The 26,975-nt window shown below is 43.2% G+C and overlaps 1 protein-coding gene and 1 pseudogene across 4 annotated transcripts in view; both read left to right on the top strand.

The window, feature by feature from the left end:
- Nucleotides 1–26,891, top strand: LOC137755289 (small ribosomal subunit protein eS4-like; annotated as a pseudogene).
- Nucleotides 1–26,975, top strand: part of TRPC7 (transient receptor potential cation channel subfamily C member 7) — a 125,625-nt gene that overhangs the window by 2,066 nt on the left and 96,584 nt on the right. The window lies entirely within an intron of this gene.

Raw genomic sequence — 26,975 nt, 5'->3', positions numbered from 1 at the left:
ATGGACCATGCTGTTCAGGAAGCTCTCAAAGGAGGAAACAGAATTGGGCTAGGCTTTAATGAGCAGAAGGAACTGAATCAGTGGGAAGAGAGACGTAGGCATTCAGAGGAGGCAAGTGAAGGTGAGGTCCAGAATGGCCCACAGCAGGCAGGGGGCTGATGAGATACTCCATGTGACTACAATAAAGACTTCCTGTAGGGGCACCAGAAGGAAAGCTGAAGAGATGAGTGGGCAGACCTCAGAGGGCCCTGCATGTCAAGCTGAGCAGTTTGGATATTACCCTCTTAGAAATGGAGAGCCCCTGAAAGTTTGTGATTAGGAGACTAAAATGAAAGCTAGGGTTTTGGAAATTTACTTGACTGGTAGGTAACATGAATTAGTGGATTTGGAGTGTGAGACACTGAGACTGAAGAGGGGGACAATTTAGTTGTGCATGCATGAGGCCATTGAAGCCTCTCTGTAGGAATGGGATCACCCACAGCCAGGCACTGAAGAACCAGGCTTACAGGAAGCTGCGGGGCACTGCAAATTATGAATAGATGAAAAATCCTGTAATTAAACTAATTTTACTCCATCTGTCCCCTTATCTTGGATCCATCTACTGAACTGGAGCCACTTCCATAAACCCTGTAACATTCATAGCCTCATCTAGAAAAATTGGTGGATGTAGATGTAGAGATTAACCAAAGAAGCTCCCAAGGAATGTGGCTATTGCCTCTCATTTCCTTGTTTCTGTGCAATAAACTCCACCTGCCAGCAATAAGTCCAGTGATGTCCCAAGGAAGCTTAGTGGAATTTTGCTTGTTCCCTAGGCTTCAGACTGAATATGCACAAGCATATAAAAGAAATGGCTAAGCCAATTAACTTAGATATTTCTGCCCAAGAAAAAAACAATTCAAGCAAAAAAATGTTTTTTGGATCAGATTATCTGGATAATTGCCCAATTCTCTATTTATCTGGAATCTGGGAGCATGCCAGCCTTACTAAATAAAATGATGCTAGACTAACATTTGGAAGTACATCTGAGCCATTTGTTTTCTTTACTAAAACCCAAAGTCTGGCATATTTTAGTATATATAATAATCTAAAACTGGAAGTTTGTTGAAAGCATCTACTACGATATTTTGATTTAAAAAGTAAATTATGAAAATTATGTACATTGAGAACATGACTAACATAATGACAAATCTTTTCTACAATGCAATGAATAAGAGTTAGCATAAATACATTTGCTGGCTATTAACATCCCCCTAGTTACCTTTGTTTGAAATAATGTCTTTCAGATTGTCGACAAATGGTGCATTATAAATTAACATAAGCCTTCCTTTAGAACTTTATTATTTATTCAACTGTCCTTGCATGTGCATTCCTGACATTATAAATCTTCTCAGAGAAGAGAGCAGCTTATTAGCAAGAGGGAAGTCAAATTGCAATAAAAGAATAAAGAGCAAGTGATGTGTCCTAAAATGTACTCTTCAGGAGTCTGTTCTGCTTTAGAGGGACTACACACTGATGAGTGCAGCCAGGTGTCGTGGAGATGACCCAATGCCATCAACTGTGTAAAAAAGCTATCAGGTTCTCACTGCAGATGTCATAAGTCGTCCTTCAGATCCTCTAGAACACTCATTCTGGGAGTGACTCTTCCTGACTAGAAAATATCATGCAGGAAAACCTGGATTCAGTTGCCCAAGCTATTGTTTTTAGAGTCTTTTTAATTTATCACCAGAAGAAAGTTTAGTCATTAGCAATAAGTAGAGCCAATGTCAAGGTCTTCAGTAAATTCTGGCTGGAGTCAGATGCCTGCTAGCAAGCCATTATTTGTAGTGTGGAAATTATGCACATATTTTCTTACGTCTCTCTAATCTTCTTGGGTCTAGAAAGACATTAAAACTTGATGCAGCAGTGAGGTCTCCCTAATGCCATGAATGGTGCCCAGTGATCTAGCAAGCACTCCATAAATACTTGAATAAAGGAAATCCTGAAAGGATAATCATATCACTGACGAAGCAAGTGATTACTTTTATCTATGATTTAAACTCTTCCAACAACTATGGATTTAACAGAGGTATTTGATGGACCTGGTGAAATGAGGAAGCTCTAAAGATTACAAGGTGGTTGAAAACGAACACACGTTAAATAACTGAAGACCAATCATATGCTTCACCGTCTGGTGTCAATGACCACTCAACTCCTGGAGGGCAGAGAGTGTTTTCCTGGTCTTGCCCACACAGAACAGAACATGTGGCATCTTGGAGCACTGCCCACAAATGGCATTTTGGTTAACTGATTTATCTACACGGTAGGAGACAAAGAAAGGGAAAATCTATCGGATAGACTTTTCAGAGGTGTTTCATTCTGATGGAACGGGCTTTCTGTGTAGAGGTGCCTGGAGTAGCCTGGAAAAATAAGGAATCTGCCTATCTCAGTTGAGTTACAGCTCTGCCACCATGAACACAATGTAAAGACCTGAACACAGGTCTTTACATTTCTCTTGAATTAGCCTGCGTGGTTTTCTTCACTGATCATCCTTCTGATAAAACTGCTCAAGGTCCCCTTTATTTTGCTGGAATCTTCTCAGTCAAATTCCTGGGCATCCTGTCTAGGCGTGTTGTTTATCTGTGGAGCTGTTGTTTCAGAAGGATTACAGATTTGTTTCAAAAGGATTTCTTTCTTCCAACTTAGAGTTATGCCAACAGCAATGTCTAGTGGGGGTGGGGAGGGGATGGGGAAGGAAAGTATGACAAAGGAATATTGTAGAGGGAAGTTTAGGGGTTTGGAAGGAAAGGGAAAGCAGGATCAGGATTGGAGGTATTCCTCTTGCTTTCTCACCTTTTGCTTACATTGAAAAAGTACCCAGTGTTCCCAAGTCAAGAAACTGGGGGAGCCCAACAAACACTTTACCTTAGTTATTTAAGATTTGGTCATTCTGAATAATAAGCTGCAACTAAGAAGGCTTTTCCTGTTGACAAAACATCAGCATGGCGGCTGCAGACTGTGCTTCAGATACAAGCAATTTATTCTTAGAGACCACAGAGGGGAAGAGTAGGGGGGGGAAGAAAGCTAAAGCTATAACTTCATCTTGCTTGAAGTGCTGATGATTTTTCTGTTTGTCGATGGGTTGTTAACTACATGCATTATGAAAAATAGATAATGAATTATGTATCAATGTTTCTGTTGCCATTTTAAGACCCATAAAAAACTCTCTGGGCCTAAAATACCACAAATTAAAAATGCAAATAATGATAAATCGGACCAATTTGCCACCTGCTACGATCTCTAGTGAGATCCCATTGTGAAGGTAAAGATGTTGAGATGACAGTTTGCAATTTGCTTGCAAACTTATCAAAATGGAAAAGGGAAGAGGAGGGGAGAAGGGGAAGGAGTGACTTCGTATTGTGGAACACATCTGAACCCTGGAGTCTGGAGCCATGAAGCTTGAGTAAAGCCTACTCTGGGCCTGGGGCAGTACCGAAAGCTGAACAAGCCCATTACCCCCAGCCTCCGGAGGAATCTGTGTTCGCACTTGTTTCTCATATGCTTTGAATATTTTTAGTATTTTTAAATTTTATACACCAACATCCTGGGAAAATACATTTCCTTGAAGTCTGAAAGCTTGGCTGGTAATGTAAACAAATGCCTGCTTAATATGCAGGAAATGACTTGAAAATTGTTTCCTTTTCCTTTGGGAAAATATTTTTAAGCTGTGAAGGCTACAGGTCCTAAAAGCAAGTTGTTGTTGCTGTTGTTTAAGAGAATCAGGCAGAAGCCTCCTCAAAGCACTCATTCATATATCATCCAAAAGACCCTCAGGGATCTGTGTCACCCAATCCCTCTGCTTGAGCATCTGAGGATGCAGAATGTAAGCACAGAAGAGACAGATCACAGATGTCAGGTGATGAGCTATAATGGGACAGCCCCCCCCCCCACTAAGCACGCACAGGTAAAATGTGGCCAGAGCATGTGCGCTGGTCTCCATACCTGAGAGAAAGATCCAGGGACTGGCTTATCCCAGGAGAAGAGGCAGAGGTGATTCTGCCCACGTTAGCTTTGTCTTTTTCTATTTTTCTACCTAAGTGTCTGGAGGAGCACTTTCACCAGAGCATTCATTAATGAGTCATCACAGGAAAATGAGCTAATTAATGTGTCCTTTAATGACAGTTTTTCATTGGGTCACAACTAATGCCTTAAATTAAATGATTTTTCCTCTTCTACTCTTATGTCAAGAGTATTAGCCTCTAAAATACAGGGAGACAGTGTAAGCTGGGTGACAGGTATTCAGATGGGAGAAAGGAGGCCACTATGCTAGATGAGGACAAGGACAGGGGACAGGCTTTGGGTGAGCATCCAGTGCAGCCATGCTTCATTTTCTCAAGGCTAATGGAGTCGAAAGCACAGAGCTTGGCTCCGGAATCAGAATGACCTGGGTTCCAGTTCAAAGTCTTCTCCTAGCAACCATACAATCTTGGGCATCTATTGGAAGTTTGTTTTCTTATTTGAAAAATGGAGATGGGGGAGGGAACAGGTGTTAGGAAAGAATTGCAACGTGTCGGAAATGGAATGTTTGTTTTCCCCACCCAAACACTTGCCCTTACCCTAATCTCTGTAAATGACATCTCCATCCACCCCATTGTTATGAGCTTTCAATGCCTCATCCCATTCAACCTCCAGAATGTCCTGGCACATATTAGGTACTCAGTAAATATTAGTTCAGTAAATAAATGAGTCAGTGAGTGAATTAATGAATAATGACCTCCGAGGGTGTTGGTGAGGATTAAATGAGATGAAGAATATAAAACTCTTTGAAGAGGACCTGACCCAGAGTAAGTACATAATTTTCCCCAGAGATCGCAGTGGGGATCCCTTTTTGTTCCCCAAAGCCCACTGGATTTTCAGCACCACAACTTTTCTTCCCAATAAACACAACTTAAATTTCAACACCTCCTCTGTTCAGAGGGTCTTCCCGATTTCTGCTAAGCTTCCCTCCCCAATCCCAAAGATATTTCCAGAATAAGAAAAAGTACAGGCTGTACGTGTGAGCTCCATGATTAACAATAGGTCAAGGGAGTATTTTGCAATTGGAAAAATGCAGACCACTGAAACTGAAGAAGCCCGGCGTGCTGCTGAAATATTGCTGTGAAAAGAAGCAACATGGGCAGGAAAGACAGAGGCTGCAAAGAGGGGGAGGGAGAAAATGGGCAAGCAGAGCTCCTGCCAAGTACAGATGGAGATTATTTTTTGAAAAATATCTCTGTGTTAAAGATTCATCACTATACACAAAAAAACTGGGAAAAAATCATTTCCTATACAAGTGCAACTATCAGTCTGAAATATCAGAGATATGGAGAAAATGGAGGCAGTTCTTAGAGGATATCAGTCAATGAGTAGTAGCGCAAATTACATCAAAAGGAAATGATGAAAATGTAGAGTTTTTCTCTGAAAAAAAGTTACAATTCTATATATAAATTAATCATAATATACCAACAACAGCGAGGCATGTGTTTTACTAGCAGCAAATTCACATGTAGATTAAATGTGGAAAATATGTGTCAGGAGGGTGGATGGAAATATGGTCTGTAGACCCGTAGAATATCAGAACTGGATGGACCCTAGTTACAGAGCTATCTGAAAATTCAGCATTCATGCAAAAATCACTTAATTAAGACTCTAGTATGAGCCAGGCTCTGGGTTGGGTGCTGGGATGAAATGATGAAAAGATAAAGTTCCTGCCCTCAGGACCTTACAGTCTAGTGGAGGAGACAGGCGTTCTTCATATAATCACACAAACAGCTTTACAAATCATGCTGAGTGCTAAGCAGTAAAAGAGCAATTTTAAAAGCACTGACTTACTGGGACAGCTGACTCTGTGTGAGTGTGTGCATGTGTTTAAAGATTTCTCAGAGATGACAATATTTAAATGAAAATGGAGGGTATGAGAGAGAGAGAGACAGCAGGGAATGGGAAAGATGGTTCAAGGCACAGCAACTGCACATGAAAAAGCCTAGTGAAGAGAGGGAAAAGAGAGGCCTGTGTAGAGAACTGTGACTAGCTCCCTATCATAGGGAGTAAACAGAAGAGGTGACAGGTGATAGAGGTGCTAAAGAACCACTCAGCCATGGCCTTACCACTTGGCAGCCTCGGTAAGAAGTTGGAATTCACCGTAGGGTGAATGGGGAGCTATCTGAAGGTTTCAGCAGGTGAGTGAGTGACGCAGCTTGGAAAGATCCACTCTGCCTAGTGTACAAAGTGGCCTGGAGGGGACAAGACTGGCAGGAGTTGGACAACTGCTGTAGGAAGGGGCAGTCCTCCCAGGAAGGGGGGGTGGGGGGAGTGGCAGAAGGACCAGCGCATCTCAACCAGCAGGTGACTCACTGCAGGTGGAGTGACAGCACAGCCAGAGAAGGTGACGGCTCCTGGCTGTTTCCAGGACAGCTGTCTTATCTAGGAGTTCCCAGGAACTTCTTCTGTCCCTAGGGCCTCTCAGTGCTCTCCAGAGAGACACAGGGAGGGGAGGGAGAAGAGAGCCAGCTCTTTATTTCTTCTCCAAGGTGGAAGCCCAGTGGAGAAGCAGGAGGGCAGGACAGTGATGAGGATTTGGATTTTCTACCTTGAACTTTGGAGGTACAGAAGGGCGTGCCCCAGGCTTGGCCAAACTATTCACGGCATAGCACGGCCGGCACAAAGTATCGGAAAGTGGGTTCAGAAGTGATAACCCCAGTATAAAAAGCTTTCCACTAGATTTCAATCTTTCCACTGCGTTTTTCCAGATTCTCAAGACATCTTTCTCCCTGTGTTTGCTGCATGGCCCAAGTAAAGTTTACATTAAAGTAGAGGAAAATCTCTAATCTCATCTCTGATTTGTGTTCAACTGGAGCTCATTTTAGCATAAACAAAGGCACAAAGGAGACCGCTCCCTCGTCTTCCTCCAAGACTCTGGATGTTGAGAATACCAGACCAGGAGGATACTGGAGGCAGATGAGGCTCTTCTGGGTACCCAGAATCCTCCCTGGTGAAATCCCAGTTGAGTCTAGGTGGATATATTAATTTCCTAGGGCTGCTGAAACAAAGTACCACAAATGTGGTGACTTAAAACAACAGAAATTTATTTTCTCACAGTGCTGGAGGCCAGAAGTCCAAAATCAAGGTGTTACCAGGGCCATGCTGGCTCTGAAGGCTCCAGGGTAGGATACGTGCTTCCTTGGCAATCCTTTGCTTATAGATACGTCACTCCAATCTCTGCCTTTGTTGTCACATAGTGATCTCCCTGTGTGTTTGTTTCTTGCTGTCTTCTTATAAGGACATTCTTAAAAGGACCAGTCATTCTGGATTAAGGGCTCACTCTATCCCAGTAGGACTTTGTTTTAACTAATTATACCTGCAAAACCTATTTCCAAATAAGGTACCATTCTGGAGCTCTAGGAAGGATGTGAATTCAGTGGGGACACTACTCAACCCTATACAATAGGTAGCAGCAGGTTGAGAAACTGAGGAAGGCTGACACCAGGAATCTAGGCAGACCCACAGAGCAGGGCAGGATAAGAGCGCAAAGGTCAGTTATTCTGGGAACCAAAGACAGTCCTAAAAGTAGGAGGTCATTCTGGAAGAAAGGACAGAGACTATTGATGCTTTCTACTGACCAAGACACAAGCTGAGACAGAGACAGGCTAATTCTGTAAAAGCCTGTGTGTGTGTGTGTATGTGTGTGCGTGTGTGTACGTGTGTGTGTGTACGTGTCTTCGTGTGTGTGCACGTGTGTGTGCATCTGTGTACATGTGTGCGTGTACGCGTGTGTGCATGTGTGTTTAGGTGTGTGTGTAGGTTGTGTATGTGTGTGTACGTGTTTACGTGTGTGTACGTGCGTGTGTGTGTGCGTGTGTGAGTGTGTGCCTGTGCGTGTGTGTGCGTGTGTGCATGTCCGTGTGTGTGTGCACGTGTGTGTGCATGTCCGTGTGTGTGTACGTGTGTGCGCATGTTCGTGTGTGTACGTCTGTGTGTGTGTGCGTGTGTGTACATGTGTGTGCATGTCCGTGTGTGTGTGTACGTCTGTGTGTGTGTGCGTGTGTGTGTCTAGGAGAGGCAGGGTGGCTAAGAAGTGGGAGGTAGCTGACAGAAGCAATGGGGGAGACAGTAATGGGCCACGACCCCTTATGAAGTAGGAGAAAAACGTTTTCAAGTGTTGGGTTTGGGGATAATGAAAATAAAACACACAGATTAGAAAACTTTTAGAGAATATAGAAAAGTAGAGGGAACAAAAAGGTCAGCGTTAATTCTGCCACCTAAGAGTAATTTATATTTGGTATGTTTGCCCCTAGTCCTCCCTCTACCCCCAGGTACAAAAATTGAATTAATACTATAACCACTTGATGCATCATTACTATCATATTTTTGTTTCCCTTCATACTTTATCCCCTATTCTCCCTCACCCCCAAAAACAGCACCCACTTCAATGTATTTAATGTATTTACACCGAATATTGTGGCATTCCCCCATGTGATAGCAACACATTACAAATAACAGTTCCTAGAAAATTTTAGTGTCATGTGTCCTGAGGAAAACTTTTCCACTACCATCTTAGGTTGCAATGGTTGGGGGCCTGTGAATTAACTAACAAAAGACAGATTAACAGGAGAAAAGACAATTCACATGCATACAGAAGGGCATAAAAGAAGCGGCTCCCTAAACAGCTAAAGACAGGGGTTTATATACCAACGTAGAAGGGTAAGGAAGAGGAGAAAAGAGTTTAAGGAAAAACAGGATGTTTAGGAAACACATGGGCTTTTAGGGTAACAAAGGGAAGGCTTGAGAGTTCATGAAGTTTGTTCTCATCCTGGTGGTCAGTCTCCTTTCTGGCTGTAAACCACGCCCCCAGCCCCACCACAGAGGGGATTTATGGCAACTGTATTTTTGGGAGGCTCTCCTCAAGTTAGCAAAAGTTTAGCTACTGTTTGTTCAGATGTTTTTAACTTAAAATAATCTTCATGTCATTTTGATGATTTTGAGAGTCCCTACACATAATCATGAAAACTAAACCTCTGAGCCCCATCACAGAACTCCTGTGGACCAGTATGAGGTGAGGCTGGGCCCCAGGGACTAAGGAAGGGCCATGTGAAGCAGGGTGTCTGAGTCGTGCCCAGGGAGAGATAGATTTGCCTGTGTAGGGGAGGAATTTTCCCTCCACCCTTCTGAGTGCATAGCTGAGACCCCTGTGATAAAGATTAACAAAAGAAAAACAAACACAAGTACAGAAGCACGTATACCTCGTGTATACATGAGAAATACCCAGGGAAAAATGAGTAACTCTCTGAAGCGGCTTAGAATTCAGGATTAAATACCATCTAACAGGGAAAGGTACGGAGGATGGGGGCAGTGGTGCAGGCCTTTTAGGGGAGAGTAAATGAATTTTAGGAAACACGAATGGGCGCGGAGAAGAATAGATGGGAGGTATGATAGTTTGTGACAAAGTCTGTCTGGGTATAGAACCTCCTCTCCTGTGACAAGAGCCCATCTTCCCTGGCTCAAGAAGCTCCCAGGGAAGGGATTTATGGCCATCAAGTTCCTTTTGGAGGATCTGTCTTGAGGCAGAAAAGAGGCATTCAGAGAAAGTCTCTCTCTGTATTTGCTGTTTTTTTTTAAGTGTATCGTGCAAACAGATGAGAGAACCCAGAGATGAGTAACTCAAAGGGGTGGTTAGAACTTGGGCTTATATAACGTTGTAACAAAAGGATAAATGTTTAGACACATGACAAGACAACAGAAAAGAACTCTGAGCTTCTAGGGGCATCAAATTGTGGGAAGGTAAATATATGGGGAAACTAATGGTAGATGAGAGCTAGTTTTAACAAGGTTGTTGTGTAGATACCTCTGGTGCTGTCTCTGGGCTGGTGAGCGTCTAGAGTTGTCTCTGGTGATTAACATCTGTTTTCCTTGGTAGAGAGCGGAGGAGGGACACCCTTTACAAATTTATGTTCTGCTTTTAGCCAAACAGGGGAGGGCAGAGAGCTTTTCTTGTATCTGCTTCTTCTTAATTGTCTTTAGCTCAAAAGAATCCTTACGACAAAGTGGCACATTTTAGGGTGGCAGATTCTGCTACCCTTCAAGCCCATGAATTGTAAGAAGCTGGAAAATACCATAGCAGCTCTTGGATTCCAGGTAGAGTTCCATTTAGTACCAATTAGGAAAACTGAGAGAACTGCATTTGATTGCAAAGGGAAAAAAGTTTCCATCATTCAGAAATCTCGCTAGGCATTGATGAACTAGTGTCTCTCTCTCTCTTTCTTTCTCATTTATAAACTATGTGATCAGTACCTACCGTAAGTGTTATACACTCAAACACAGTGTAGGGATAATAAACACTCTTTTAATATCCTGGCACAGGCTTCCTTTCAAAACGTGTATTACCCTAGCACTGGGAGGCCATGGACTTTTCCATCAGCTCTCAATAAGACAGACCAGGTGGTATGGTACCGTCTGCACTCTTGCCAACCCCAGGAGCCTGGAGGAGTTGGAGTACAGGCTCTGGTCACTACAGGTGCAGAATGGTATAAGGCCCAGGAAAAATAAGGAAACTAATCTTGTGTACCTAGTCCTAAAATTACAGTGATGTAAGAATGACTGAGGCTAAAATTTTCTAAATACTATCAATTCTCAAACAGAAAAGTGCTCCCCAAATGCTTGGTAGCATGATTATCTTTCATATTATTATGTTCTTTCCATCTCCCATACCTACAGTGTGAAATTAATAATAATGACCTGTTTTTTCCGGGCTGCAGAGCAGGCTTACTAATTACTGATGGATAAGTGCTTTGCACATTAAGAAGGGCCATGCTGAGATGCCTAAGCTTCTCTCTCTCTTCCTCTCTTCACCCCCACATACACATCCTGGAAATACAATACACTTCCATTTACCAGTAATACAGGTGCTTGGACCGGGGGCATCAGAACTCACGTTTGCATTTTGGGGAAGGATAGCATGCCTTTTACTGATACATGTTGAAGACCAGGGCTTTGCCTGTTGAGTTAATAGCTCTCTCCAGCTTCTCCTACATATACTTTGAAAGCAGTAGCTCAAGAATCTTTCTGATGACAAGTTCTCTTTTCTGGTGATTATTAATTCTGCTTAAAGTTTATACTCCAAAGAATTCACCTAATACCTTCCTGCAGCACATCAGAAACTTGACTTTTTATGTGCTTAAACCTGATATTTTAATGTAAGCATGGAGATGAGAGCCAGGAAATGTGGAAAAAAAATGTTCTAATTTGGCTTAAAAAAACTAGGAGCAAGAGTTTATTTCCCCAAATGGTATTCCCTCTAAGATTACAGAAGTAGAAAGCAGATTTTAAACACAGGGCTGGATCTTTTCTTTACCTAAAGCAAGTGTGTGTGGAGTGTGCTCACGGTAGTCAGATTTCAGAGATTACTTGAGGGAACCAAATAGCTTGGAGCCTCGTGGTCACACTCTGCCCAGGGCATGGCATATGTCACACAGGTGATTTGCCACCATAAAAGACGATCCTCTGGGGCAATGCTAGCATGGGGGGCACTGAGTGAGGAGACCCGGGGCTCCACCAGGAACTGACTTGTGACCTTGGCTCAGTCACTTTACTTCTCTGCAGCTCATCTTCCTCATGCATAAAGCCAGGTACTTTTACTAACAATCCCTTGTTGAGGCCCCACTTCTCTAGGCCTTTCTGCTTCTCATTCCTACAGGGCATTTTCATAAACAACATCTAAGCTGAGGTTTAAGAAGAGATGATTATTCCCATTTTACAGTTGAGGAAATGGACTGAGAATGGTTAAATGGTTTTCAGCAAATGGTGGTCTTCTTTCTGTGTGCCAGATACTGTACTAGGTACTAGGTCTACAAGTGTGGAAGAGACCTGAACTCTGTCCTCAAAGCAATGGGGGAGACTGGAGTGTTGAGGGATAAATACAACATAGTCGAGTAGGAGCAATATGCTATGAGAAGACAAAGCAGAGCGCAGCAAACTGCCTGGTGATGTGAGACAAGGATTCCTGGAAAAGATGATATTCTGAAGTGGTTCTTGAAGGATGAGTTTGGCAAATGGAGAAGGGAAAGAAAGACATAAAGGCAGACGAATACCATGTGCAGAGGCGTGAACGGCCCAGTGTTCTTGGTGGACAGGTGCAGCTGGATGGGTTTAAGGGAAGGGGGCTAATCTTAGGGAGGTATATTGAAATATGGTAATAAAGATGCATGGATTTTTTCCTGTAGCTTTTTAACCAAGGGGAGAGTGGTTTGGCATCCGGGTAGAAGGAACTGTTGTCGGTAAACAGTCCAATCAGGAGGCTAATTCAAAAGTCTAGACACTAAATTATAAGATCACGACTGTGAGTGTGGGCAGTAGGGCTCAGACAGTAGAGATTCTTTAGATCAGAATCCACAGATCTTGGTAACTAATTGGCAAAGACAAACATGAACCCAGGACTTCTAACTCAGGAGGCTGAGTGGATGGGGACTCTATTTCCTGAAGCAGAAAGCAGAACGTCGGGTTTGGAGGTTTGGAAGACCCAGGTGTTCAGCTTGGGGCACGCAGAGTTTGAAGTGTCTGCGGGACTTACCAGTGTAGATGACCACTTGGCAGTTGGATACTGAAATCCGCTCCTTAGAATACAGGTTGGGGTTGGAGGTAAAAACCTGGGAGTCATCAGCACATAGGTAACAATGGAAGCTGTAGAGAGAAATGAAAGCATATCAAAGCCTTGGTCTCTCTTTTTTTTAATTTTTACAAAACAGCTTTAAGTCCTACTTCCAAGTGTTATTAAGTCATTCTTTGGATAAACCAGTCAAAAAACTAGAATCTTATTTTCCTGATTAGATTTGAACTTATTTAAATGCAATCACTTACTCACCTTTTACCCGTGTCTTCTGGGACTTTTAGAAAGTCAGTGCAGTTTGCTATGCACAAGATAATGAGCCTTTAACAGGCAGGTTTGGCTCCAAGACCATCTCTGAGAGCCAAGAACAGACCCCCATTCGCACCTCCTAGATCTGTTCCCTGGTAGCCACACACCAGCACTTACTTGTGCCTCAGCTTCCCGTAAATAAAATTCTTGAATCAGAGTATATGTATGGTCATTTTATGCAACATTTATCAAGTCCTATAATGTGGCATGCCCTGGGCTGAGACATACAAATGAATGAAGTTAATTAGTCAAGTATGAACGTGTCAGAAATACAGAGAGCACTTTGACAGGTCTACTGGACCCTAAGAATAAAATGCAGTGGGTGCCCAAGCATGAAACAGTGGATTTCCCCAGGGATACCAGGAAAGCCATCCTGGAGTTACCTTCCGCCTGGTCTTAGGAAGAGTAGAGGTTCTTAGAGGAAGTAAAGAGGAGCATCAGTCCAGACTTGGGAACACAATGGACAAAGGCACTGAGGTGAAAAGAACGGTGTATGCTCTTTTGATCAGAGAAATCATAAGTACTGATTTGCCTAATTTGGTTCTGGGGTTTTGTTTTATAATTAGCAGGGCTCTACATTTTTTTAATTCCTACCTTGCCATCTAGTCTTTAGCCCCTCTTAATCAATAGCATTTTCCAGCAATCACAAGTAAATTTTTTAAAAATTACTTCTATACATATGCTGTGCTGTAATTACTCTTTAAAAAAAGTTTCCTGAACATTTACTATTCTGAATCTATAATCAGGTGAATCATGACATAATCCTCTGGAATGGTATGTCATCTGGTGATGCCAATTCTAAATTAGAGTTTCTCTGAAATGTTTTCACAATATACGGTAAGTACAAATAAGATGCATAGGTCATATATGCTCTGAATCTCATTTTGGATCTTCTTTTAATTTGATATTTAAAAAAAAACAAAGTTATTAGATATCAAGTAGACAAGACTGCAGTCCTGGCCAAGACAGCACCAAGGGTAAATACTCCTCTCCAACACTGAGATTTAAGGGTTTAGCAAATTCACCCAAAGGAAAACAGGCAGGTTTAAACATCATAACTCACTCAAATTTTTTTGCTTACGTTGGTAAATGTGCAATTAATGTAGAAAATGAAACTGTTTATAAGAAAAAGAAAATTTACCTATAATCCCATCAGATACTACCATGTTATAATCCCATCAGATACTAATTTCCTTCCAGCGTTTGATGTCCAAAGCACACCACATACTGAGTTCTTGCTTTCCTTCTGTACCTTAAATCCTGCTGCTACTAAAACTTAAATGTATCCCCAATCCATTTCCATCCCTGCATCCTTACCACCACTCTTCTTGACCAGATGATCACAAGAGCTTCCACCACACAGGTGAAGCTGTCCTCCACATAGGGCCAGAAGGATCCCACTGAAGTGCAAATCAGACCGTGCCTTTCTCCCACTTAAAAAGCTTTGGTGCCACCCCACTGCCTGTGGAATGAAGTTCAAGCTTATTATCATGGAAGACAAAACCTTCCATGGCCCTCCATGGTCCTGTCTACTTCCCCAGACTCATCTTCTGCTGCCCTGTGCCTCTACTTGCATAGTTTCCTGTATATTCATATAGCATGTTTTTTGTGCTTTTGTTTATGCTATGTCCTCAACTTGGAATACGCTTCCTCCACTTCTTGAACTCGGTAACTCTGATTTATCCTTCAAGATCCAGTCACAACTTATTTTCTCCAGGGCAACTTCCCTGAATACCCAGGCAGGGCTAAGAGCCCATCTTTGATGTTGATGTCCCAAAGCACTCAGCCTGCTTCTGTCCCTTTATCATTCAGTTATTGCCACAATGATGTTGTGTAACAAACCACCCCAGAACGCAGCAGTCTAAATGTCAACGTTTACTGTCATGTTCACAAGTCTTCGGGTCAGAGAAGGAGGCCGCTCTCCATGTCTCATTCTGGGATCCAGGGTGGATTGACAGTGGAAACCGAGGGCACCCCCAGGGCAGAGGTCAGAACTCCCACAGAGACAAGGGAAAATACGTGACGCCTCTTAAGCCCTAGGCTTAAGGGTCACACACTGCAATTTCATGAACTAAAGCAAGTCCATGACCAAGTTCCCTACCAATGGGGAAGGAGGCGTGCTCGTCTCAAGGAGATGGGGAAGCAGGAAGGAAACATCTGCTAAACAAGGAGCTCATCTAACACAGTGCTCACGTCACAAATGGTAACTATCCTTCCAGCTGCTTGGTCCCAAACCTCATTCATCCTTAACTCTTCTCTTCTTTTTTCTTGATGTCCAATCCATCAATAAATCCTCTTGGCTCTATCCTTCGAAGACATCTAGAATTCTATACTTCTCTCCCCCTTGACCACTTACTTTTCTGGTCCAGGCCACCTTCATCTCTCCCTTGGATAATTGCAACAACCTCTTCCTTGGTCTTCAGGCTTCTGCTCTTGCCCCTTATAATTCATGCCATCCCAACAGCCAGAGTGATCCTCTTCAAGCATACACCAGATCCTGCTAACGCCGCTTCTTGAAACCCTCCAATGACTCCCTGTCTCACCAGAGGAAGAGCCACAGTGCTACAAGTGCCTATTAGGGCTTTGGCCATCTGTCCCCTGCAGTTCCTCTGGCCTCACCTCTTCCCTCGCTCTCCTCCTCACCCACTCTGCCCCAGCAGTTGGCCTCCTCGCTGGTCCTCAGAAACACCAGATGCTCTCCCTCTTCTGCTTTGCACTCTTCTCCCTCTTTGTACCGGTGACCCTCTGTCTGGAGCGCTCCTTCCTCATATATCTACACAGATAGCTCCCTCCTTCACCAACTCTCTGTACAAAATCACCTCCTCAGGGAGTTCCTGCCTAACCATCAATGTAAAACAGAAACCTGAAGTCCCCAGGCCCCCAGTAAAACATAAGCTCCACGAGGGCAAGGAGTCTGTTTTGCTTATGGCTGTATTCAAAGACTGAGAACAGTGCCCGGAACAGGGTAGGAACTCAATGACTATCTGTTGAATGAGTGACCAGCACCGCCACATACTATGAGAACAACTGGGTTACGTCTAGTCTCACCATGGCTAGGCAGTGACCGCGTCTCACTCCTCCCTGCGTCTCCAGTGCTGGGCACAGCTTCTAGGACACAGAAAGCACAGTAAGCACAGGCTGAACTGGCTGGAACATTCTGTAAGGATGGATTACTGGAAAGCACTCAAGCCTTCCATCTAACAGACTCTTACTGTTTCTACTGCTTGCCAACTGGGTTTATTTGGAAGGTAATGTTTTCCCAGTAATTACTATGAGGCTGAATGTAAAGAAACTCAGGTCTAATTTGCACAGAAAGGGGAGATCCTCATCACACTTAGCTGCAGGACCTTCACTGTCTATCTTCCTCTCTTCTCTGTCGGCTCCCTGGGGGCAGAGACCATGCCTGCCTTGCTCCTCATTTATCTCCAGGGTGCTAGCACAGTGCTCAGCGTGGGGTAAATGCGCTATTCATTTTTGCTGATTAAATGAATAAATAAATGAATACATGAGTTCTTCTATGAGCCAATCCAAGGACCAAAGTGGCTTAGGTGTGCTTGTGGACGAAAGCTTTGGAAGGAGCCAGGAACAGAGAGTTGGTAACTCAGCTTCACTCTGCAGCTATACGGTATGCCTCAGCTCCAACACAGCAAACAGACCCAAAAATCGTGCTTGCTAAAAGCCCGTGCACCATGCACAGCAGTCACCGCGCTGCCCCCTTTGGAATTCAGATGGCAAAAGCAATGCAGCCTCATCCCGCCACTCTCAGTTTCTCTGTGTATCTGAGGAGTGAGCTGCAAGGTGTCCCAGCCACCGCAGGGGGAAATTCTGCAGACCCTCTGCTTCCCACCCATAACTTCTCACCATGAAGACAGTGATCCTGCATGGGGGAGGGGGACCTGTTACAGAATAGAGGTGGATGGCCCCTTGGTGAAAGTCATAAGACTGAAAAGGATGTGGGGGAGTGGACAGACTGGCACTTAAATAAGAGGCTTAGGGCCTTGGGAGCAGTAGGATGGCACATCCCATTAGGGATGACTTCCCCCAACATTCTGATGCCAACGCACCTGCTGGTAACGTAGAGCACGGGGCAAACTCAGCTCTCTGGGCTCAGCCAGTCTTACTCCCGGCCTGCCCCTGGGTGTGGATACACAGGGTATTGCCTCACGCAGTTTCAGCACCTTTGCCTCTTACCAACAGGCCCTCATCTCTCTCTTCCTCTTCACCAGGAAGGACCCTGAACCTGCCCCTTCAGGGTCGTGCTCAGGGTTTTAGAGCACGTGTCAGAGCAGTTGGTATTTTTATCAGATGAGCACTTCCCAGTGTTAGTATTAAGGAATTTGGAGCCAGCCATACTCAAGTTCAAATCCCAGCTGCTACTGAAGTCTCTGGGCCTCAGTTCCCCTTTCTATAAAGAGGAATGATAATTGTATCTACTTCCTAGGTTTGTCATGAAAATTCAATGAGCTAAATATGTAAAGCATTCAGCCCAGGGTCTGGCACATAGTGAGCATTCAATAAATGATAAATAATACTGCAGTAGTAAAAACTCTAAGCGTCATATGCTTTAATACTGTCTCCCATTCTAATGGGTACAGAGACCAACCAATCATGCTTAGGTCGACCCCACGCGGGGGCAGGACAGGAAGGCAGGGGAAAGGTGGGGCTGCTTCTATGTAAGCGAACCATGGGGCTTCCTGAGGGTTCCTCCTTCTCTTTCAACTCACACCTCCTGACTAATTTCCTGAGTCACAGCTTTGAGCAATCCCTCTACCATGGAGCACTGACCTGTGGTTGACAGAGTGATGTGTGAGAAAGAGAGAGAAAGGGAAAGGAGAAGGAGATAGAGAGAGAGACAAAGACAGAGAGTGTGCAGAGCGAGGGAAGAGAGCCCTGGAGCCTCCAGGGAGGCCTGGAGCTGTGAAGTGCCGGGGTGGGGCAAGGTTCACACAGGCGGACCTGCCTTCCTGTGTCTGTTCCCTGTGGTTCCCGCAGTAAAAGCAGAAAGCTGAGCAAAGGCTCTTCTGGGAGCTCAGCAAATGAGAACCAAGCAGCATCTTTAATCTGGATAAGGATGTGCAGAGAGCGTATGTGAATTCCTCTCTGGATACGTGAGCGCGTTCGTGTTTATTTAATTATGAGAAGTTATGTAAGACGCTGGATAGTGTGCATAACCTATGCGTAACCCTCCGTGGTTAAAGTAGCTGACACCCATCACAGTCTACCCGTTGGTGAACGTTCTCTGCCCTCTGGGCCTTTGCACTTGCCAGCCCCTCTTCCTGGAATGTCCCTTCCCTGTTACTCTCCTCCCCACACCTGCCTCGCCCCTGTGAGCTTCTAGCCATCCTCAGGGCTCACACTCTGCCTCCTCTTGGAAGTCCCGCATATTTGTAGCTGGGTGGCATGTCCCAAGACACTTACGTCACCCTGTGGTCCTTACCTAGTCACTTGTCATTCTCTCTAGCAAGACCCTGAGTCCCTCAGAGGCAAGGACTGTATTTTACTTAGGTCTCTATCCCCATTGCCTGGCACACAGTGGGTACTCAAATATACCTGCGGAATTAGAATAAAATACTCGAGTTGCTCATCTGTTTCCTTGAAAGACAGCCTCTATTCTCCTGAGGCAAGCCTCTGAATCCATCAGGGGGACTTGTTATAAAACCAACAAGCAGAGCAATCCATTACTTCTGGGACTTCACAACGTCATGGTGATGGCTTAAGGAGCCCCTTAACGATGTCAGTAGCTGCCAATTAAGTAAACCAAAAATCAGGATGGAAACCAAAGTATCAACAGAGACACTGTCAACACTGCCTGGCTAAGAAAGGCGGTGCAGTCACCTGCAGACTCAGCTCAGCACCCAGGGGCCTGCACCTTCACTGTGAATTATCAAGGGCTCTGCTCCAATGCCCTACTCCAAGCTTCTGTCCTGCTACCTGCACCTTCCACCTGAGGACTGACACAGGTGAAGCTGCGAAATTATATCCAACAATGGGTATGTCTGCTTTGTTAGAAAAGGCACTTGAAGACCAACACCCTGAAAGAGACAATGTTTACATGTTTACACTCTCTGCTAACCTACAAGCCACATGTATCTTAATGTTGGCTGATACTGGTTACATATTGTGTTAAGCAACTATATAAGTTAATAATAAGGATTATTAAGTTAATAATAAGTTAATAATAAGTTAATAATAAGGATTATCTTATTTAGTTTACAACAACTCCATGAGGCAGAAAACAGTATCATCCCCATTATACAGATTAAGCTAGAACACAGAGGAAGCTTAAGTTATACACGCAAACACAAAGACAGTATGCAGCAGAGCTGGGATTTGAACTTGGACACTGATTCTAGAGCCCAACCAAACACTAACCACCCAGTCATCTCTCTCATGCAAAGACCGATCAGCCCCATCCCAAGAAATTCTAAGATCACCAATGGCTCATATACAATCATCCTTCCCAAATTCTGAAACACTTAGGACACAGAGAACCCATTAGGAAATGTACGGAGTAAGTCTAGGATGAATAAGGGAAGGCCTCCTGCAGAGAACAGATAATAAAGTCAAGGAGGGAGTGAGTAACCAGTGTCGGAGTTTGAGAGTCGCGCCTTTGAGAGGGTCACTAGAGCAGGGAGCCAGCCCTACCCCCCCACCCTGGGGTCAGAACCCTGGATTCTGAGGACCTAGGGGCTGTGTAAATCCCCCTGGGAAAGCCAAGGCAAGAAATGCTGGCTAGCTGATTCATGTACTGGACTTGAACCACCTTTCTTGGATCTGAGTTCCTAAAGGGAAATTAAATGCTGAAGGATATTTGCCTTTTATGATCCTCTGGAGCCCGGGCTTATTTATATGGTGAAGGTTAATGAAACAATCAAGTGTGTGCATGAAAGCTAAAACAGGGATTGAAACTCTTCAATTTTCCTCTGCAATAACGAGCACTAGGCTCAGGCTCTTACCCTGCATTTCACATCCACTGATTATTTCAGTGACTTCAGTTACAGTTAACAAGGATTCAGCCATGTGTGTTAAATCTTAACATTCAGTTTTCTCATCCATCAGCTGAGTGGGGGATGTGCAGAAGGGAGGGCTGGAGGGCAGGATGAGGCTCTGAAGTCCTTCCTTAGCTAAACGGTACTGATCCAGACCTATGTGCCCAACGCACGCTATGTGCTTCACCTGCTTCACCTCACTAAATCCTCACAATATAATTTCAGTAATTGTTTTAAACTCTCTTATGTCATCACTGCCTCCCAGGTAACCCCTCAGAACCTGTACTTGATTCTCCACAAGGCTCCTCGTATGCCCCACTCTGTCCTCACACCCCGCTGCTTCATCTCCAGATACGCTCCTACTTCACCCTCCAAAAGGCATAGTCTCCCCTCAGCAAAACCCCCCGTGTCATTGCCCCCTCCTCTTAGAGATGCGCCACCTTCTTGCTCTTTCTGCGGACAGGCTCCCCTAAGGACACACTTCCCCTGCAGTCCTCCCAGGCGGGGGGCTGGCTTTCCTCTCACAGTCCTCGTACCACTGGGCCTAGAGAAGGCGGGGAGGGAGCACATATCTCTCTTGCTGTTCCTTATGACTCCCAGACCTTTCTCCTTCTCTCCTCCCTAAGAACACTGAGTTCTGAACCATATTTCATCAGACTATGTCACCCATTATTCCATATCATTGGAATCTGCAACAATGGGTCAATCCCTGTCATCTCTCCACGGTTTTAGTTCCTGCTATTTAAATTCTTGACACTTTAATATATACATAGACCATCCTTTTAACGCCCTGACTCAGTTTTATGAGCTCATCTCCTCCAGTGGTCTTACTTTAGTCACGATGAGCCTACCTGAGCCCATACCTGTCGTGATCAATAAATGCAAACTCTCCATAATCTCTGACTACTAGCTGAAATTTTTATATCTCCCTCTAATATCGCAACTCTGTCAATCTTTTGCCTACCCCAAGACTGCCAACTCACTAATCTAACCATCTTTTTTTTAATAGACCTTATTTTTTAGAGCAGTTTTCGGTTCACAGCAATATCGAGCAGAAGGTACAGAGTGTTACTATACACCCCCTGCCCTCACACACGCATAGCCTCCCCCATTATCAGCATCCCCCAGCAGAGTGGAACACTTGTGACAACCGATGAACCTACACTGACACATCATTAGCAGCCAAAGTCCATACTTTATATTAAGGTTCACTCCAGGTTTTATACATTCTGTGAATGTGGGCAAATGTATAATGACATATATCTACCATTGTGGTATCATGCAGAGTAGTTTCACTGCCCTAAAAACCCTCTATGCGCCACCTATTCATCCTTCCCACTCCCCAACCCCTGGCCACTGTGATCTTTTTACTGTCTCCATAGCTTTGCCTTTTCCAGAAGGTCATACAGTTGGAATCACACAGTATTTTTTAGCCTTTTAAATTGGCTTCTTTCACTTAGTTATATGCATTTAAGGCTCCCCCATGTCTTTTCATGGCTTGATAGTTCACTTCTTTTTAGCACTGAGTAATATTCCACTGTCTGGATGTACCACAGTTTATTTATCCATTCACCTACTGAAGGACATCTTGGTTGCTTCTAAATTTTGGCAATTATAAATAAGGCTGCTATAAACATCCGTATGCACGTTTTTGTGTAGACATAGTTTTCAACTCCTTTGGGTAAATACCAAGGAGCATGATTGTTGGATCATATGGTAAAAGTATATTTCATTTTGTAGGAAACCACCAACTTTATGTTTAAAGTGGGTTTCTTGTAGACAACATATAGTTGGGTCTTTCCACATTCCTTCTCCCCTGGAAGTCCTGTCTCCCTTCATACCAGCCTCAATTCCATGGACTATCATTATACTCTCCCCCACATACATCTCAGTTCCTCTGCCCCTCTCTTGATTTCTTGTATCTTTTGGCAAAAAAATACAATCCTGGTAAAATCTAATTGTCTGCTGGCACCCAGGGAGGTGAATGTGGTTACAGAGAATCAACCACATTAGCTGGTCTCATTTTAAATTTCTAACCATGAACTTCAAATGGGCTCTTACTGTTCTTCAGCAATAATATCCTGTCTCCTTAATTAATTCACTCTTAAATCTCCCTAAAATCTATTTCAGACCTCCTCTCCTCAAACTTCCATCACCTTCTCCCCAATTCTTACTCTCAGCTGATAATTTTTCTTCCTATTTCACTAGAAAAAAAATTGAAACAATAGAAAGAAAATGTCTACAGAGTCCTACCACCAATGCATCCATCTACTAGCCTCCTCACTCACATACTTGACCTTCCCTCCCACCATAGATAAACCGTATGTGATTCTATCCAAATTCATTCCTCTATTTATACACTATACCTAATCTTCTGTCATATACACTGTTGAATTACTGGATTCATACAATGATATACAGATATCATATACAATGACCAGCATAATTATCTACTGGAAAATTCCCATCACCATAAAAAATATTATGGTTTCTCCCATAAGGAGAAGGAGAGAAAGAAGGAAGGAAGGAAAGAAGGAAGGCATGCAGGCAAGGAGGGGGGAAGGGAGGAAGAGTGAGAGAGAAGAAAAGAGAAAGCTTCTCTTGATTCCACTTCTCACACCAGCTACTTATACATTTCTCTACCCTCCTGTTTAATAAAACTCCTCAAAAGGGCTGTCTGTTTTACTGGCTTCAATTCTTCTCTCTCTTCTCATTCTTTAATCCTCACCAGTCACACCCTCCACTCAAAATTGCCCCCATCAAGGTGACCAATGACCTCCAAGTTGCTATATCCAATGATCAATTCTCTGTCCTCCTCTTATTTGGGAATAATATTATACTATCAGCTTTATAAGGTAACTGTGACCATTTAATGAAATACTACAATGTTTAGAAACCTGTTATTGTAATCATTTCTTAAAAACTCAGCCTAAATGTCCAAAACAGAAAACCTCCTAGGTTTACAGCATGCACATGTATGTTGATTTATCTCCGTTTGTATTTCAGTTGGAGCTTTCAATAAACACTCCTTCCCCATAACTGGGTCTCTGAAGGGAAGAGAGGGGGCTGTGGATTTGAGGCCCACACTCTTTTTCAATCTAATTTCTAAGGTCTCCATGGAGGAATAAGTGTTAATTATCCTGTACTGTGTGGGTGCCTCCACAGCATCAGTCTGAGAAATTCATTTAACTTTTCACCAATCAGAATAATGAGCTTCTCTCTCTCTCTTCTGATTTAAGTTTGTCAGTAGCTTTGAAAAAGTTTGAGAATTGGGGTTTTTAACCAAAGTCAAACAAACTAATAAGTTCCTAAAATTGGTGTTGTCAAAACAATAGCTTGAGCACCAAAAATTCAAGGTATCAAAATAACATGTTAGATCATTTTGGTTTGTCTTCTGTGTTAAAGCCAGAGATTCATCTCAGTAATAAGTGAGTTTGTGAAATTTATGGACCAAAAGGAAAGGGAAGAAATTCTGGGCCAATCAAAAATCAAAGAATCTCTGTTAATATCTGTGTTGAGCAGAGCACAAGAAATAAATGGTGGATGAATATTCTAAAAACTGTTCAATACATTGACCAAATAAAACACTCTGAGCAAATAATTTTGGGTTGAAAGCCAGCACAAAATTGTTAGCAACATTTTGTTCCTAGAAATAATACTCTGTAAATCTTCAAACCAACGTAAAAGCATCTAACTGACCATTTTATTAGTCATATTAATAAATGCTTCTAAGCTTAAGTGTTCAAGAGTAAACAATCCATATGTGCAAACAAGATGCTTACCTATGTAGAAAATTCCAAAGAATCTACAAAGCACAAGTAAGTGAGTTTAGCCAGGTCATAGGATATAAGGTTAACATACAAAAATGAATCATATTTCTATATACGGTAATGAATAATTAGACACCAAACATTTAAAAAATATTTCCAATAGTTAAAAAGTGAAATATTTATACAAGTCTTACAAAACATATGTAGACTCTATAGGCTGAAAGCTATAAAACACTAATGCAAGAAATCAAGGAAGACCTAAAAAATGGAGAGATAACACCATGTTCATGGTTTGGAAGATTCAACACAGTTAGGATGTCAGTTCTCCCCAAACTATCTATAGATTTAACATAATTCCAATAAAATTCATAGCAGAATTTCTTGTAGATATGAACAAGCTTATCCAAAAATGAATATGAAAAAGAAAGGAATGAGAAAAGCCATAACTGCTTTTTTAAGAATGGTAAAGTTGGAAGACTCAAAGTACCTCATTTTAAGACTTAACAAAGCTATAAAAATAAAGACAGTGGGTGTTAGTGAAAAATAGATATACAGATCAAGGAAACAGAATAGAAAGCACAGAATTAAACCCATACAAATATGGTCAACAATTTCTGACAACTGTGCAAAAATAACTTGATGGAGTAAGAATAATATTTCAACAAATGAGGCTGGAACAAATAAATATCCATGTGCTATAAAAGGAACCCTGGGGCTTCCCTGGTGGCGCAGTGGTTGAGAATCTGCCTGCCAATGCAGGGGACACGGGTTCGAGCCCTGGTCTGGGAAGATCCCACATGCCGCGGAGCATCTAGGCCCGTGAGCCACAACTACTGAGCCTGCGCGTCTGGAGCCTGTGCTCCGCAACAAGAGAGGCCGCGATAGTGAGAGGCCTGCACACCGCGATGAAGAGTGGCCCCCGCTTGCCACAACTAGAGAAAGCCCTCGCACAGAAACGAAGACCCAACAGCCAAAATTAAATAAATAAATTAAAAAAAAAAAAAAAAGAACCCTGACCTGTACCTTACACCTTATGTAAAAGTTAACATAAAATGGTTCATAGACCTAAATATAAAATGTAAACTATAAAACTTCTAGAGGACAACACAGGAGGACACATCTGAGACCTTGTGTTAAAAAAGATTTCTTGGGCTTCCCTGGTGGCGCAGTGGTTGGGAGTCTGCCTGCCAATGCAGGGGACACGGGTTCGAGCCGTGGTCTGGGAGGATCCCACATGCCGCGGAGCAACTGGGCCCGTGAGCCACAATTACTGAGCCTGCGTGTCTGGAGCTTGTGCTCCGCAACGGGAGAGGCCGCGATAGTGAGAGGCCCACGCACCGCGATGAAGAGTGGCTCCCTCTTGCTGCGACTGGAGAAAGCCCTCGCACAGAGGCGAAGACCCAACACAGCCATAAATAAATAAACTCAAAAGTTTAAAAAAAAAAAAGATTTCTTAGCTTATGACACCAAAAGCATAATCATAAAAGAAAAAGTGATAAATTTGGACATCACCAAAATTTAAAACTTCTATTTTTTGAATGATACTGTTAAGAGAATGAAAAGATAAGCCACAGACTGAGAGAAAATATTTACAAACCCTATCTCTTACAAAGGAATTATATCCAGAATATATATAGGAACTCTCAAAACTCAATAATAAGAAACTCAGTATTTTAAAAAAACTAACAAAGGATTTGAACAGACACTTCATCAAAAAGATACAAAGATGGCAAATAAGCACATAAAAAGATGTTCAATATCATTAAGCCATTAGGGGATGCAAATCAAAACCACAATGATATACCAAAACCCAGAAAATAAATTGACCATGGAGAGAACATGGAGCAGCCAGAACTCTCATAATTTGTTGGTGGTAATTGGCAGCTCTTATAAAATTAAACATATACTTACTATATACTCAGCAATCCCACACTTAGGTATTTACCCTGAAGAACTAAAAACTTATCCTCACACAAGAACCTGTACATGAATGTTTATAGAAACTTTATTCATAATTGCCAAAAACTGGGAATAACCAAATCCTTCAATGAGCGAACGTATAAACAAACTGATACGTGCGTGCAGTAGATGTGAAATAAAAAGAAATGAGGGCTTCCCTGGTGGCGCAGTGGTTGAGAGTCTGCCTGCCGATGCGGGGGACGCGGGTTCGAGCCCTGGTCCGGGAGGATCCCGCATGCCGCGGAGCGGCTGGGCCCGTGGGCCACAATTGCTGAGCCTGCGCGTCTGGAGCCTGTGCTCCGCAACAAGAGAGGCCGCGACGGTGAGAGGCCCGCGCACCGCGATGAAGAGTGGCCCCCGCTCGCCGCAACTGGAGAGAGCCCTCGCACAGAAGCGAAGACCCAACGCAGCCAAAAATAAATAAATTAATTAATTAAAAGGAACAACAAAAGAACAATTACTAAAACTTTAAAAAAAAAAAAAAAAAAGAAATGAACCATTAACACACACAACAATATGGATGAATCTCAAAGGAATTATACTGAGTGAAAGAAGCCAGTCTCAAAGGATTATATACTATATGATTCCACTTATATGACATTCTGGACAAGGCAAAACTCTAGGGCCTCTTTGTTCCATGCCCAGCACAGCTACAGCTCGTGGATCCAAGAAGCACTGCAGCATGTAGCAGCTTCAAAGCCCTGAATCTGGACACCCTGACTTGTCTGCTAACTCTGTGTCCATCCAGCAGTCCCCACAAGCTAAGAATGGCGGTCCCTTGTCACTTTCTTTAAGAAGAGACTTGAGTATGCCCTAATAGGAGATTAAGTAAAGAAGATGTGCATACAGCAGTTCACTGAGATGGATGGCAAGGTCCACACTGATATAACCTACACTGCTGGTTGTTTGGATATCATCAGCACTGACAAGACTAGAGAAAATTTCCATCTGACTATCACACCAAGGGTCACTTTGTTGTTCACTGTATTACTCCTAAACAGGCCAAGTGTAAGTTGTGCAAAATGAGAAAGATCTTTGTGGGTACAAAAAAAGATATCTCATTTGGTAAGCCGTGATGCTGACACTATCCACTACTCTGATCTCGTCAAGGTGAACAACATCACTCAGACTGATTTGGGGACGGGCAAGATGACAGATTTAATCAAGTTCAATACTGATAACCTGTGTGTGGTAACTGGAGGTGCTACCCTGGGAAGGACTGATGTGATCACCAGAGATGAAGAGAAGTGAACAAATTCAGAGTGTATTTTTAATATATGGATTAGACATGAGTGAGAGAGAGAGAAGAATCAAGGGTTTCTCCAGCATTTTGTG

The sequence above is a fragment of the Eschrichtius robustus genome, chromosome 2 (genome assembly GCF_028021215.1).
Source record: "Eschrichtius robustus isolate mEscRob2 chromosome 2, mEscRob2.pri, whole genome shotgun sequence".
Taxonomy (NCBI): Eukaryota; Metazoa; Chordata; class Mammalia; order Artiodactyla; family Eschrichtiidae; genus Eschrichtius; species Eschrichtius robustus.
The sequence above is the reverse complement of the archived record's forward strand: the minus strand, read 5'-3'. Positions and strand labels throughout refer to the sequence as shown.